General features: G+C 42.5%; 1 protein-coding gene and 1 long non-coding RNA gene across 8 annotated transcripts in view; one reads left to right on the forward strand and one right to left on the reverse strand.

Moving 5' to 3' along the window:
* Positions 1 to 6,154, reverse strand: part of GNB1 (G protein subunit beta 1) — a 43,793-nt gene extending 37,639 nt beyond the window's left edge. For 2 of the 4 annotated variants that reach the window (XM_036396102.2, XM_036396101.2), the window contains exon 1: positions 5,888 to 6,154. The gene's annotated coding sequence lies outside the window, so the exon portion shown is untranslated. The remainder of the gene's footprint in view (positions 1 to 5,887) is intronic. The other 2 variants (XM_036396096.2, XM_036396100.2) reach the window with 2 other exon arrangements.
* On the forward strand, positions 5,562 to 11,294 carry LOC118694840 (uncharacterized). Of its 4 annotated transcripts, XR_008508782.1 has the most exons (4): positions 5,572 to 5,587; positions 7,074 to 7,215; positions 7,354 to 7,447; positions 9,771 to 11,294. It is a non-coding gene; the product is annotated as an uncharacterized LOC118694840 (long non-coding RNA). The 4 variants fall into 4 exon arrangements; XR_004981477.1 differs by lacking the exon at positions 7,074 to 7,215 and having other exon boundaries at positions 5,562 to 5,587; XR_004981476.1 differs by lacking the exons at positions 5,572 to 5,587; positions 7,074 to 7,215 and adding an exon at positions 6,471 to 6,815.
* Positions 11,295 to 13,743: the final 2,449 nt, after the last annotated feature.

Raw genomic sequence — 13,743 nt, forward strand, 5'->3', positions numbered from 1 at the left:
TTTTAACAAGACTTAAATCCAGCAACATCTCAACATTTGCTTTTTAACTGCTTTCTCAGCCCTCATTGCCCAAATCCCAATAACCAGGTCAATGTACAACACCTAGATGCATCTCTATCTTCAGGCCAGCACTAAAAACCCTGCAGAGAATTTACAAGTTATTATTTCCATGGCTCCTTACAAATCACACTTCCATAACGTCCCCAAAAAAAGGAATTTTTTTTTTGGCTAACACATTAAAAAAAACAAAAATTCCCATGTAGGCATCTAATTGCAGCACCCCCACTAAAAGTGAGAGTAAGATATACATAGCAGGAGCCACCACATCTTGGCTGCTTCCAGATGGCACCCAGGATATTGTCAGTACTCCCTAGCTGGGTTCAAGACAGAAAATTCCTGCATTTCTGAGAATATACTGGCCAAGGGAACATCACCCCTGGAGCCAGTGCACTCAAACCCTCCAGAAACATTCCAGTGTATTTTTAAGAGATTAACAAATTATAAATATTCTGCATCATTCCAATAAATGCAGTGGACAAGTATTGATATATTCATACATGAATTCATTTGCAGTTAATACAAATGAATACTCTTACAAGATATTAATTGCAAAGAACTCATTTTAGGAGGTCAGCTGGTAAAAAAGAGGCCAAGAAGATCTGATTTTTATGTTCACAAAATGATTTTTAAGTGTGTATTTCTACTCCAAGGCTAACCCTCTCCATCCTCTCTACTCAGAAATAATTACTATTTTAACAAAAATGCAGTATTCTGCCTAAAAACCTATCCTGGAGTGTCCATATTTGGTACTAGGAAGCCTTGCACAGTAATTTACATTGATTCTTTTGGCATCTCAAGTAAAGGTATTGCTCATAGCCAGCTCCAAGCTTTTAAAAACCCCTTAATGTTCTGCTCAACTACCAGTTGGCTCAAGGATCTATGGATTCTGCATATATTTCTGTTTGGTGAAAAACAAATCCACACTCCCAAAATCCCCAGCACACTGGACACCCTGGGAAGAAATAATAAATGGAGACACTATGTTAAATAGAAACAGAGGGGCTTGGGGTATTTTGTTTTTTATCATGACCTTGGCTAATGCTACTTCCAACTTTATCAGTGGGGAGAAAAGAAACATTTTGAATGGAATATGTATTCTTTTCATTTTCAGTCTGCACATGAAGCAACCAAGAGACTCCCTTCAAAAAATGTCCATTTTATCTTCAGTCACATGCTTAAGAAACATTTCATTAATGCAAGCAAGCTGCTTTCAAGGTTATCTTTTTTTTTTTTTTTGCCACATAACCAGTAAAATTCTGTATAAAAAAAAATCCCATCTGAAATTCTGTGTAAAAAAAGAGCCCATCTCAAATTCTGTATTAAAAAAAGAGCCCATCTCAAATTCTGTATTAAAAAAAGACCCCGTCTAAAATTCTGTATTAAAAAAAGACCCCATCTCAAATTCTGTATAAAACAAAGACCCCACCTGAAATTCTGTATTAAAAAAACCCCATCTGAAATTCTGTATTAAAAAAGACCCCATCTCAAATTCTGTATATAAAAAAAAGACCCCATCTGAAATTCTGTACAAAAAAAAAGACCCCATCTAAAATTCTGTATAAGAAAAAGACCCCATCTAAAATTCTGTATAAAAAAAAAGACCCCAACTAAAATTCTGTATATAAAAAGACCCCATCTCAAATTCTGTATTAAAAAAGACCCCATCTGAAATGCTGTATAAAAAAAGACCCCATCTGAAATTCTGTATAAAAAAAGACCCCATCTGAAATTCTCTATAAGAAAAAGACCCCATCTAAAATTCTGTATATAAAAAGACCCCATCTCAAATTCTGTATAAATAAGACCCCATCTGAAATTCTGCCATGACCAGAGGCATTAGAGGCTCCAAGGACAACTGACCCAAGGGTGATTGAACAACTGGAATGGCCAATTTCCCATTTCAACCTGCTCACAAGAAAGCGGCGCTAAATGCATTGCTGAGACAACACGGTGTGCCATATGGCTCAAAGTGGATATGAAAATTGAGAATATCAATTACCAATCCACTAATGCTGAGAGCCAAAATCCATGGACAGTAAGAATTTAATCCAATTCAGTGCCTCGAACATGAGCTGAGGCCGGAGTGGAGGAGACAAAGCTACCGCTGGTTTCACAGAGCGCCAACAACTCCAATTTTTGATTGCAGTGACTACAAAACCAGCCAAACCCAACACTCGCTTAACATCCCCAACCACAGCTCCAGGCCTGGTAGGAATCTACAAAAACAACAGAAGCTTCAGATGAATTGGCATCTGGTTTCACAGGGATTGGGAAATCATAACTAAGTTACTATTTAAGAAGAAGCAGTTGGGTTGTTTTCCACATGACCAAATGGAAGCCTCCAAAGCACCAGGAAGTGACACAGTGCAGCCAACATCTTGCTTCATTCCAGGAAAAGGCATCCTACAAACACCATTTCTATTTCTATTCTAATTAAAGGGCCTTGGAGCTGCATGAGTTGAAGGTTTTCTCTTATCCTAAAGTAAATTAGTTGAATGGTTCAAGTTTTAAGATTTTTCATAGCTGTGGAGGGTTTCTTCTGGGATGATATTAAGAATAATGCTGCACAAAATTCTGTCCAATTATACAGACTTCATTGATTACTTACACAAGAATTCTCATTAAGTTCAAATACAGCATCTCCACACTTCCATGAGGCACGGAGGTGATTTAAAGAACTGTTGCTAAGATTTCCTGTGGAATTTTAATTTACCATGTTGTCAAAGATTTCATGCTAGGATGCCTGCTACGTACTGACTTAGCAGCTGCAAGGACTCAACAAGGATAAATGTAATTTATCTTACCCAAAACAGAATCTCACTTCACTCTGCTCCTTTCTGATCCTGTACTAAAGGGCTAAAGTAGTAGTAACAAAAAAATTTAGTAATTTAAGATTTAACAGGACATTAACTTCAATGGAACTAACAGTTTATTAGACAGTATTCTTAATTTAAAAAAATGTTCATGAAACACCAGAGGAATAAAATGCACTCAGCTAATTTCAGCTTTTTTTTTAATTAGAAAAACACCAGCCCTGCAAGCCTCAACTGAAAATCAGCTCTGCTGTTCCCAGCTTCCTTCTGCATGAGCTACAGCTGGGTTACTCCAATAAACTAACAAACAACTGATTATACATTAAGTAATAGATAAACAGTAGTAAAATGTTTGATAATATCAAAGGTTTGGAGGTCACTTGAATGCAGGAGACATAACAAGCATTTCTTATTTTTCTTGCTGGGAAGTGTATTGTTTTAAGCCTGAGCCCAGTATATCAAATATTAACCAAGCTATTTTATTTAGGCTACCGAAGTTAAGGTGTTTGGCACTAGAGTGAAATATCACAGGAGCTCCAAATCAAAAGTCCATTTTACTCAAAGGATACCAAAAGCAACACACAAAAGGCTGTAGAATTTTGCAGCGTTATTTTGAAACAGACCGCTCAGACACAGAGGTGTTCGAACACCCCCAGCCCGATTCTGACTCCTGCCCATTAAAAGCACAGTTACCCAGAGGATGGCAGCAATTCTGGGTCAGCAGCAGCCCGGAACCCTCCCCAAACCGGGAGTGCTGTGAAGCAGCCAGGAGACTCCCGTGCCACAGAAAGACACCTGTCTGCACGGGCTGTGATCTGAGATTACCTGGCAGCAGAGACCCGCGGCCCAGCAGCCTTTGTGTACCTGCGCTCCACGTTTAAAAACTGCTTTTTAGCAACAGGCTTCACAAAAGCCAGGGTATTTTGGTGGTGTTAAGGAGGCGCTGCAAGGTAAAAACGAAAATTGTGGCACCCCTTTATTCAGTTAAGAGCCTATGTGAACATTTCAATAAAACTATTTACTCCTCCCACCTAGTTCCTATCTGGAGGAGCTCACAAAAATTAAGAAAAAAAAAAAAAAAAAATAAAAACCCCCAGATTTCTCACAGCAATCTTCCAAACGCCCCTCCTACCCCCACCCCAGAACAGAAGAAAGCAAAGAGAATGAGAAAGTAAATCTAAAACACAATTACGAAATAAGATCTAGTTTGGCAAAGCTGGGGTGAGGAGGAGTTGAAAAATGAGAGCTGCCTTGCTGCAAACGCCATCTTGTTGCAGCTACTGGGCCCAGGCACAGAGAGATCCATTCATTCACAGCAAAAAGAAAATCAAACAGACACCCTGGCTAATCTGCAGCCACCAAAACAACTACACTATTATCACCCCTGCTCCTTCTCCTCTCCTCAAGCACAAGGGAGAGAAAGAAACTCTCATCTATCACATTTAGCGACGGATTTAGGTATTAACATATTATCTTCATTTCCTCACACGTATTTCACACACACATCGACAGCATTTTGTCTCGATTCACAGCCTCGTGTCCAGATCAGCTTAAAATACGGGATAAATGTCTCACGATTAGGTGCAGATATCCCAGAGCAGCAAAACGTTTAATTTTTCAGTCTTAAATCGCCTCCCCAAGTTGAGCCAACTATTCTCAAAAGCTGTTTCAATAATCACTTAAGCCTTACATTTACAGTGCTTTCCTCCTATTTCCTCCCGTGGAGACAATACATAATAACGTGGCAGTCGGCACATCCTAGAAAGGATGCCTGGTTTAAAAACGAGTCCCAGCCGTGACTTTGTTAGAGAATAATGAAATATCACATTCGTTAAAATTTCAGTTCATCTTCAGGAATGATAAATTGACATCTTACAACAACCTCTACATCATTCTGATTTTCTTCTGGACAAGATTTTTTCGTTAATAAAACGCTTTATCTCTTTCATATTTACATGCAAGGCTTTACACATCCTCGTTCCCTACAAAGCTGTAGGATTAAAAACCCTACACGTTCAATATCCCTTGCATGGATAAAAAAAAAAAAAATAACGCTCAAATCCTTTCGATAAAAAGCTCAGAACTGAAGCAATATTTTAAACAACATTTGCAAGGAGAAAACTCCATCTTTCTATTGTAGCAAACACCCTCCATGATCTTCGTTATCGCTGCTACGGGCACACAAAAATATGCAGCACCGTAATACATGGGGGAACAAATATGCGGTTTGAATCCATGCTCGGTTCCGGTTCTAACGAGAACAAAACCTTCCCTACCCCTCCCTCGCCCAGCACACCCAGCATGAGCCCCATCTGCGAGCCCTCGGCTGGCTGGGGGTGCTGCAAGCAGCCTTACCCTGTTTGTCTCACCCCCGGCTCCTCTTAATCAGTTTTCCACCATTACAGCAGCCACACCATTGCCTTTTTTTTTTTTTTTTTTTCCTCCTTCCCCTTGAATATTTCTCTCCAAATATTCCCTCCGGCTGGATCGCTCGGGAACTCGCCTTTTGTGGTTTAAGACAAGACCCCAAAAGCGTCTAGCAGGGACCACTACAGCGTAATTATAATTAAAAATGGAACCCCGCAAGATCCGAGGTCTCCTCCCTTTTCGCCTGGAAGCCTTCGAGAGGGAATCAGTCCCACCCCCACCTTTTTCCCCTCCTCCTCCAGCTACAAACACACTTCTTTTTTAGGGGAAGCTGGAGCCCCGAGGAGGTGGGAAGCGCGGGGGAGGGGGGCTATTTCCAACCCCGCCATACCGGGGTCGCCGAGAACGGGGGCGATGAGGAGGCGGCGGCCCGGAGGGCCCCCGGTGCGGCGGCGGAAGGGGAGGACAAGGGAGGAAAGGAGAGGGAAAGGAGAAGTGCGGCAGGAGGAGGAAGCGCGGGGGAGGGAAGGAGCGGGGCTGAGGGGGAGCCGAGGGAAGATGGCCCCGGGTGGGGCCGGCCGGGGCTCGGCGGGCGGGAAACGCGTTCTGAGGGACCCCCGCCCTCCCCGCACCCCTCACACGGTTACCTGCCCTCCCGGCCGCTGCTCATGAACCGGGCCGGTCCGTCCGCCGCCCGCGGTCCTGCCCGCGTCCCGCCGGCCTGGGGAGGGAAGGGGGGCGGAGGAGGAGGAGGAGGCGGCGGAGGAGGAGCGGGGGAGCCGCCCGCGATGCGCCCGGCGGGTCCCGGGGAAGGCGGCAGAGCCGAGCGGGAAGGAGGGATCCGCGGGGGAGGGGGTGTCGCTGGGTCTCGACTCCTCCTCAGCCCGCTCAGCTCCCCGCAGCCATCGGGCAGCGGCAGCCTGGGCGCGGCGAACCTCCCTCCTTCCCCTCCTCCCTCCGCCCCGCCCGTGCTGCCCGCCCGGGAAACCCCGGCTCGGCTCCCACCCCGCCCCGGCCCGCCGCCCCGCGCGGCCCCGCCGCTCCCCGCCGACCCTCACCGGAGGCTCCGCCGCCCCGGCCGCCGCGAGCCTCACCGGAGGCTCCGCCGCCTCCACCGGGCACCCGCCCAGCGCGGCCGGGAGGGAGGGCGGGCGGGCGGTGCGCGCGACCGGGAGGCTCGCGGTGCGCGCTCCCGCGCGGGCAACGCCCTTCGGCCCCTTACGCTGGCGGCGGCCGCGCGCTTCCCGCCTCCCGCCCGCGCTCCCGCGCGCTCCCTCCCCTCAGCGAACAAAGGGCGAGGGCGGGCGGGGGGATCGCAGCCGCCCCGCCGGCCCTGCAGGCCGAAAACAAGTCTGAAAGAGCCGCATGGGAACAAAAAGGCACGAAACTGAAGCCACAAATGGTGTTTAAGCTCAGGGCTGGGAGAGGCAGAGGCTCCATACCGCGTTAAATGGGAGTGCTCCGGGCTGCCGAGCGGGAAAGGCCACAGGCCTTAAAATGCTGCTCACAAGAGGCTGGCAAGCGATAAAAATCTTCATATCATCGTGTGAGGAGAGACTGCGGGAGCTGGGCCTGGTTAGTCTGGGAAGACTGAGGAGGGATCTCGTTAATGAATAAAAATATCTCCGAGGGGTGTCGGGGGATGGTGCCAGGCTCTTCAGCGGTGCCCAGCCACAGGACGGGGAGCAATGGCTGCGAACTAAACCAGAAGTTCCTCCTCGGCATGAGGAAGAACCTCTTTCCGTGAGGGTGGCAGGGAGCAGCTGTGTGCGGAGTGTCCCTTTCTGGAGCCATCCCAGACATATCTTGACACTATTCCTATTTCTGCTCCAGGTGACCCTGCCTTGGCCGGGGTGATCTCCAGAGAGCCCTTCCAAACCTCACAAATCTGTGATTCAGTGATCTTTCCCTCAGGAACTCGACAAACAGCAATTCTGTAGCTTAGAACTTCTTTTTTCCGGCTTTGCTTATAAAGGTACTCACACAGCCAAAGTTTCCAGAGCATTCTTTTCATGCTCTCACAGCATCCATCACTGATCTGGAAGGGTTTGCATGAAAGAGAAAGTAAAAAAAAAAATAAGGAAGCATAAAATTTGCAATTTCTGTCTTGCAGATGGGACCTCACATAAACCAGGCAGGAGACATGCCACCAAAATGGAATAATTTCCCACCAGAACTGATACTGAAACCCTAGTTAATATTGAGAAGTAAGTAGAGATACACTATTGTGTCACTTTTCCTCCTATCACAGGTCTAAATCTGGGGGTTTTCCCAAATATTTGTTTATACCCTGCTAAAAGGTGAGGTTACTTGGCAACCAAAACAGGTTTATAGTAAAAGTAAAACAACCCACAGCATTATAGCCAATTTTCAATTAAAACCTATCCAGCACGAATACACTGTAAGAAAATAAACAAAAGACCCCACAACACACAAAACCCCCACAAACACAACAAGAAACAACCAAAAAAAGGTTAATGAGGCCAATATTTGTTCTGCAAACTCTTCCCCCAGTAGATTCTTGCTTCCCTAGAATTTAAACCAGTGTTCCTTCTGTCATGCCTTCTGAAGAGAGGTGTGGTTACCTTTAATTAGTGAAAGAAAGAGCAGGTTTGCCATTTAAACTGTAGGAAAGTGGATTGGCTATTATTCAGGTTGTCTGTTATGAAAAACTATTAGATCCTGGTGTGGTTAAGCCTTTGATTTATAATGATCAAATGTTTGTTTTTAAATAACTTTTATCATGCATTAACACTTTAATTCATCACCTTGTGATTTACAAATAACAAAATAGGAAATTTACTGACATTAAAATAAATTATTCTTGAATTCCTGTCCCAAATTGCTAATATTCTTTCCAGTAGCCATGGGGAAATTTCTGTTCCACCCCTGAAATGTGGACAGGAATGTGAAAATCTGTGGAACCACATTGGGTGCAGATGGGGATGTCAGTGTTCCTGAGGCTAGAGATTCATCCAGCATCCCCATCTGGAAAATACTGATTTAATCTGAGTGCTTAAGAAACACCACAAGTTTATTAGATATTTGCAAAGTTGCAAACAGATTTCAAAAGCAGTTAAACACAATATTTTAGTCGTTAAATGTAAGTGAGATTTATAGTAGGCAAGTTGTGTGTTGGTTTTTTAATTTTTTTTAGTTAGAGATTGCTTTTAGGCTTAGCAGAGATTAAAACATCCTTATGGAAATATTCCATTTATGTGGAAAAGAATGACCACTTAGTACATTAGGCAAAAAAAGTACCATACATAAAAGGTTAAAAAAAAGTCTTTGTTTTACAAAGGAAAAATTCTCAATCTTATGAGATTTTGTGGAAAATTTTCAGCTAGCACTGGATCATACAGAAAAGAATCTGTGTAATGGACAAAAATAACATTCTGAGATTGATAGCAAATAGTAAATCACATTCTGCTTCTTTGAGAAAATAGCTGGATTGAGATTCTGTTATTGGACTCGAACAGTTGCACTGTGAATTAATTATGTCATAAATTACATAATTACAACTGATACCATTTTAAACGAATGCATGCTTTTTTCCCATTGCACATCCTTATCATGCAGATTCTGCTTTTCCTCCTTTGATTTCTCTTACATGCTTTAACAATGGTGCAATTCTAAGAACTAAACACGGTTTGGATTTTTTTAAATAAAATACACATTCAGATCTTACCCCCTCCTAAGAAGCTCTGTTTTGTTTCCAGCATTCTAATTTTTAAAGCCTGGAGGTTTTATAATCTGAGGAATCCCTCATTGCTGTGTGCAACAAGGTGGTTTATTCTGCTGTCCTTACATGATCCTGTGCTGGATGCTGCTGCACAGGCATTCTCTCTATTTTTTAAATTTATTTTTCATTTTTAATCCTAATTTTTTGCACAGATCCATGAACTGCCATAGTTTGCACTGTTCAGTGGATGAATGTGCAAATCACCAGAATTAAGTGGACTTAGCAGATATAAGTTTATCTCTTTCTATACACTGCAAAAATATTGTTTAAAACTCAAAATTTCACTGAAAACATCTGTGAGTACTTGAAGATCTGGGATGGATAATTAATAAAACAAATGTTAATGGTTTTGATTAGTGCACTTTGAAGTGACAGTTCTGGTCCTGGGTTAGAGCTACAGAAATCCTCTCAGTGGAAAGGTTGCTCCACACTTCTCCATTGCAAAATGTCTGGCACCTTTTTCTCAATCAGCTGCCATTAACCCCTTTGTAGGGAGCATCCTGAGTTGGGTGAAGCTTTGGGCAGTTTCACTGCTTAAAGTAATTGATTTTTGCATACAAATACCATGGTTATACTCAAAATTTACCTGTTGTTCTTGTATGATTGTTATGGTAAATCAAGGTGCCCCTAGGCTCGGACAGAATAACTCTCACCAAACAGGTATAAACGATGCTTTCTACAACAAGGTGAAAAATCAGCACTTCTCAAAGTTGCAAAGCTCAGATGGTGTAAGATTATTGTTGAAGTAATAAATAATTGTGTTTTGCCTCCTTTTTGTGTTACCTCAGGTGAGTGTTGTTAATAGCCTGGCTCAGAACTCCACCTCACGTTCCAGAACCACACCATTGCCCATCCCACAGCATCTGGGCTGCCTTGGTATCCTCTGGTGGCTGCAGGGTGCGTTCTGTGAGCCCTGGAGGGAGCCAAGGAGACACTCCCGTGACTCTGAATTGGTTTGAAGTTCTCCATTTGCTCCCTAAAGAAAAGCAGAACTCTCATTTCTCCTGACATTGCACCAAAATTAAAGGAAGCTTATACAATGTCTAAACTTCTGCTCTGCTTCAGCCCTGAGTCTATTCAAAACTCCTGGTTTTTACTATTGTTTTATTTTTTAAAACCTAATTCAGAGCAGTTCCAACCTGCTGTTATTTGCCACTTCTTTAACAATTGGATGACAATCATCACTGCTACCTTCTGAGGAAGGACCCAGGTAGCAGAATATCAAGATCATTCATTAGAGAAAATAAATAAGTAAAAGCAAACTGAACAGAAATCCTCAGTGGGGCCAGGCAGAGCAAAAAGTAGGAGTAGCTCAGTCTCCTTAGTTACATTCTGCATTCTCACAGTTTCTTTCAGTTTCCCTATTATTATGGAACAAAAGAGTTATTTTAAACACTTCTGAGAACATGGCATAAAATTAGCAAAAGTGTGTTAGTCTGCAGAGAATATAATTGACAAGGATTTAAGGTAAGGAGAGCTGGTTCTGAGAGTCCTTGTGTCAAACAGCACAGTCCATCCACTGAGTTTATAACTGATACAGCCAAGGAATTCCTGAATTCCACTTTTGGTGAGGGCCAGGATGGGGTATGTGTGAGATGGGTCAGGGAGAGTTAATTCAGAATTTTTGTGAGACTTTGGAAGTCACTCCAAAATCCTCTGGAAAAATCCATTGCTGTGGAAGGGAAGTAGCAGAGCTGTGAAAAGCCAGGGCTTTCCTGGGTGTGTTCCTGGCAGTGTTATAATCATGGCTCTTATACGATTGCCTGGGAATATTTTGTCCTCAGCAGAGGCAGAATTGGAGCAGGACACACTGGGCTCCATGTCCTTAAGAAGGCATTAGCTCCAGTTCTGTTTTCTCACAAATTCTAATCTGCTTTTCTCACAAATTATGGCTGGAGGTGCTTTCATTTCCAGGGAAAACCATGCTCCTATTCCTTTGCCACAGGTATCTCTCACTTCAAGAATAATACAAATTTAATCCTGGTTCCTATCTTTGGCAGAACTTGTAGCATTTTCCAAAGCCACAAAAATACAAATACGTTGTCTTAGACTTAGGAAGCTGATGCAGAGTGATGTGAAATTCTTCAGCCACCAACACCCAGCACTTGATGGACAGAAGGGAGATGAAATGTTGGGGTTGCTTGAACCTGGATCTCCTGTTCCTCACAGTCAGCACCTGATTTTATACTGTGACACAATCCTACAGTGACACAAATACAGAATTTTGTAATCTAATAATCTATCTAATTTATAATCTTGTAATTTTATAATCTATTTAATGTAGATACTTGTTCAACAAAACACAAAACTTCTCTGCTGGGAGTGCTCTGTTCTGAACTTTTCTTTTTTTTCATCTTCCAACTTAGAAGCATAAACAGGTGTCTCAAGGTTGGTCTGAGCATGGTATACACTTACCAAACACCAATTTTCCTTTTTTTTCATTCTATTTAAACAAATCCATCTTGAGAAAGACAAGAGAATAGCTTTGATTGTATTTTCCCTAGAATCAGAAATGTATCAGAGCTCTTTGCCACGGGCTGGGGATATTCTGGTTTTCCTTTGTACTCAGGTATTTATTATGAGTTTCCATTTTTGCTGTACCTTTAAACTTGCAAGCTGTAGCTTGGCTTTTAAAAGTCCTTTGTTGCTCTTGGAAAATAATATAAAAGCAACAAAGGGAATTGTTATAATCATCTTAGAAATGAGATTCTGCATTGTGTGTTTACACACATCCATAAACACACCCAACTAATTGCACACATGCAGGCCTTCCTTTAAGTGGGTAACACTTGGGCTGCATGAAGGCTGATCAAGCAGTTTGAGTAAGAGCTTAAAGCCTCACATTTCTCCATTTAAATCCTCACATTTCTCCATTTAAATCCTCACATTTCTCCATTTAAAGCCTCATGTTTCCCCATTTAAAGCCTCATATTTCCCCATTTAAAGGGACTTTCCTCAAGGGGTTCATTGAGCAGCAAACAGGAAAACAACTGGGACCCAGGAGATGCTGAGAGTTTAGAATCCACACTGAGAACTCAGCCTAGCTGCTGAACTTTCCATGATGCAGCCACACCAGGCCTGTGGTGGAGTTTGAAATCCCCTCAGAGACAAGAAGGATTTGCTCACCTTGCTGTGTGTCAGATTCCATGGGCTTCCAGCCCTTCCTCCAGCCCTGGAGGAGCAGTGTGGGCAAGGGCACAGCTGTGTGTCCTGAGGGAGCTGCTGCCACCACTGCTGCTCTCTCCAAGGGCCTCAGCTGCAGCTGAAGGAGAACTTCAGTGCTCCTGCAAGATTCCAGAATCCAGAAAACAAAAATATTCATGGTCAGGGGACTTGACCGCTGTCCTTGGAGAATCCCTGGGAAGTCAATTGGAAAGTTCAGTAGGCATTAATTGAATTGCAATAGGGAATAAAATGAGTAGGTTCAGTGATGGTTACATCCCATACTCCAAAAAAAAAGTATTTATTTGGGAAAATGTATTTGGGAAAAAAGTAAAACACAGTTCAGTTGCTGCTCAGAATGAAAGAACTTAAAGCCAAATTCTGCTCATGTCCTTTGAGTGAGAGTCTGGGCTGGATTCTAAATGTACAAAAAAGAGAATTTTCCTGTGACCTGGGGGATCTGTTCCAGTAAATATCTCAAATCTCAAAGCATTTGTCAGCAATTCTGTGAAACCCTTCCTTGGGAGAACCTGTTACAGAGAATGTGCTTATAAAATTCATTTTTCCAAGCAGCAAAACAAAACTTGATATAAAGTGTGACGTCTCTGTAGCCACTGCTCAAGAGAACTGACAAAGTGCAAGCAGCCAACACAGTTGGATTTTCAGAGGCTGAATGAATGGATGTTTTAGTAAATAAACAGCACATGAAATTTAGTTTTTATACAAAGACAATTACATATAGTGGAAAAAATAAGCCCCTCTACATGTATAGTTTTGCTTAGTCAAGCCAAAATATTTACTGAAGAAATAATTTTGATGGGAAATATTTTTATAAACCTTAAAACACAAGCAAGTCTGGACTAAGAAGTTGCACAGGGTCAAGAAATACATTAAAAAATAGATACTCAAAGTAACATAAACCACCTCCTTTCCCCAGTGATAACATTATCATGAGCTAGGAAGAAAACCCATAAAAACCCAGTGTTCTCTAAACACCTTTAACTTTTTACTCAGTGAACAATCCAGTGTCAGACCTGAGAATCAAACCTGCTTGTAGGTGATTATTGTGTGTTGAGAGGTGATGCTTGATTAAAGACATTTTCACTCCAGAGCTGTCGCAGCTGGAAATCAGCTCTTCCATTTCTGGTGCTGTTGTGCCAATCCCATAAAGCAGAAAGGTCATTGGGCTTTTGTGGTTTCTGCCACACTGCTGCCAGTAGGGATTTGCATCAGATTTTTTTAAATTTTATTTTGTAAATTTTATATTTGCAGCAGAAAAATCTGGATTTCGGGTTAGGAGTTCTAGACTGCAAGTAACTTAAATTCCCCACTTAGCTCAGCTTGGGAACATCCTAGCAAAGATCCAGCAGTATCAATGTTCTGTCCAGCATTAACTGAAATGGGCAAAAAGACAATTTTGGGTAAATGGACTTACAGCAGGATTTCAAATCTCTTCTATGACTGGGTAGTACTGCAAAGAATAGTTTTGTTTCCTTTGAATTTAATATTTAAAAATAATGGAATGGTTTCAATTCTTCACATTTCCACCTTTTATTTCTTTTTTCCCTATGGATTATGGTCTACCATCATAGCTTACCT

Source organism: Molothrus ater, chromosome 23 (assembly GCF_012460135.2).
Source record: "Molothrus ater isolate BHLD 08-10-18 breed brown headed cowbird chromosome 23, BPBGC_Mater_1.1, whole genome shotgun sequence".
In the NCBI taxonomy this organism is placed as follows: domain Eukaryota; kingdom Metazoa; phylum Chordata; class Aves; order Passeriformes; family Icteridae; genus Molothrus; species Molothrus ater.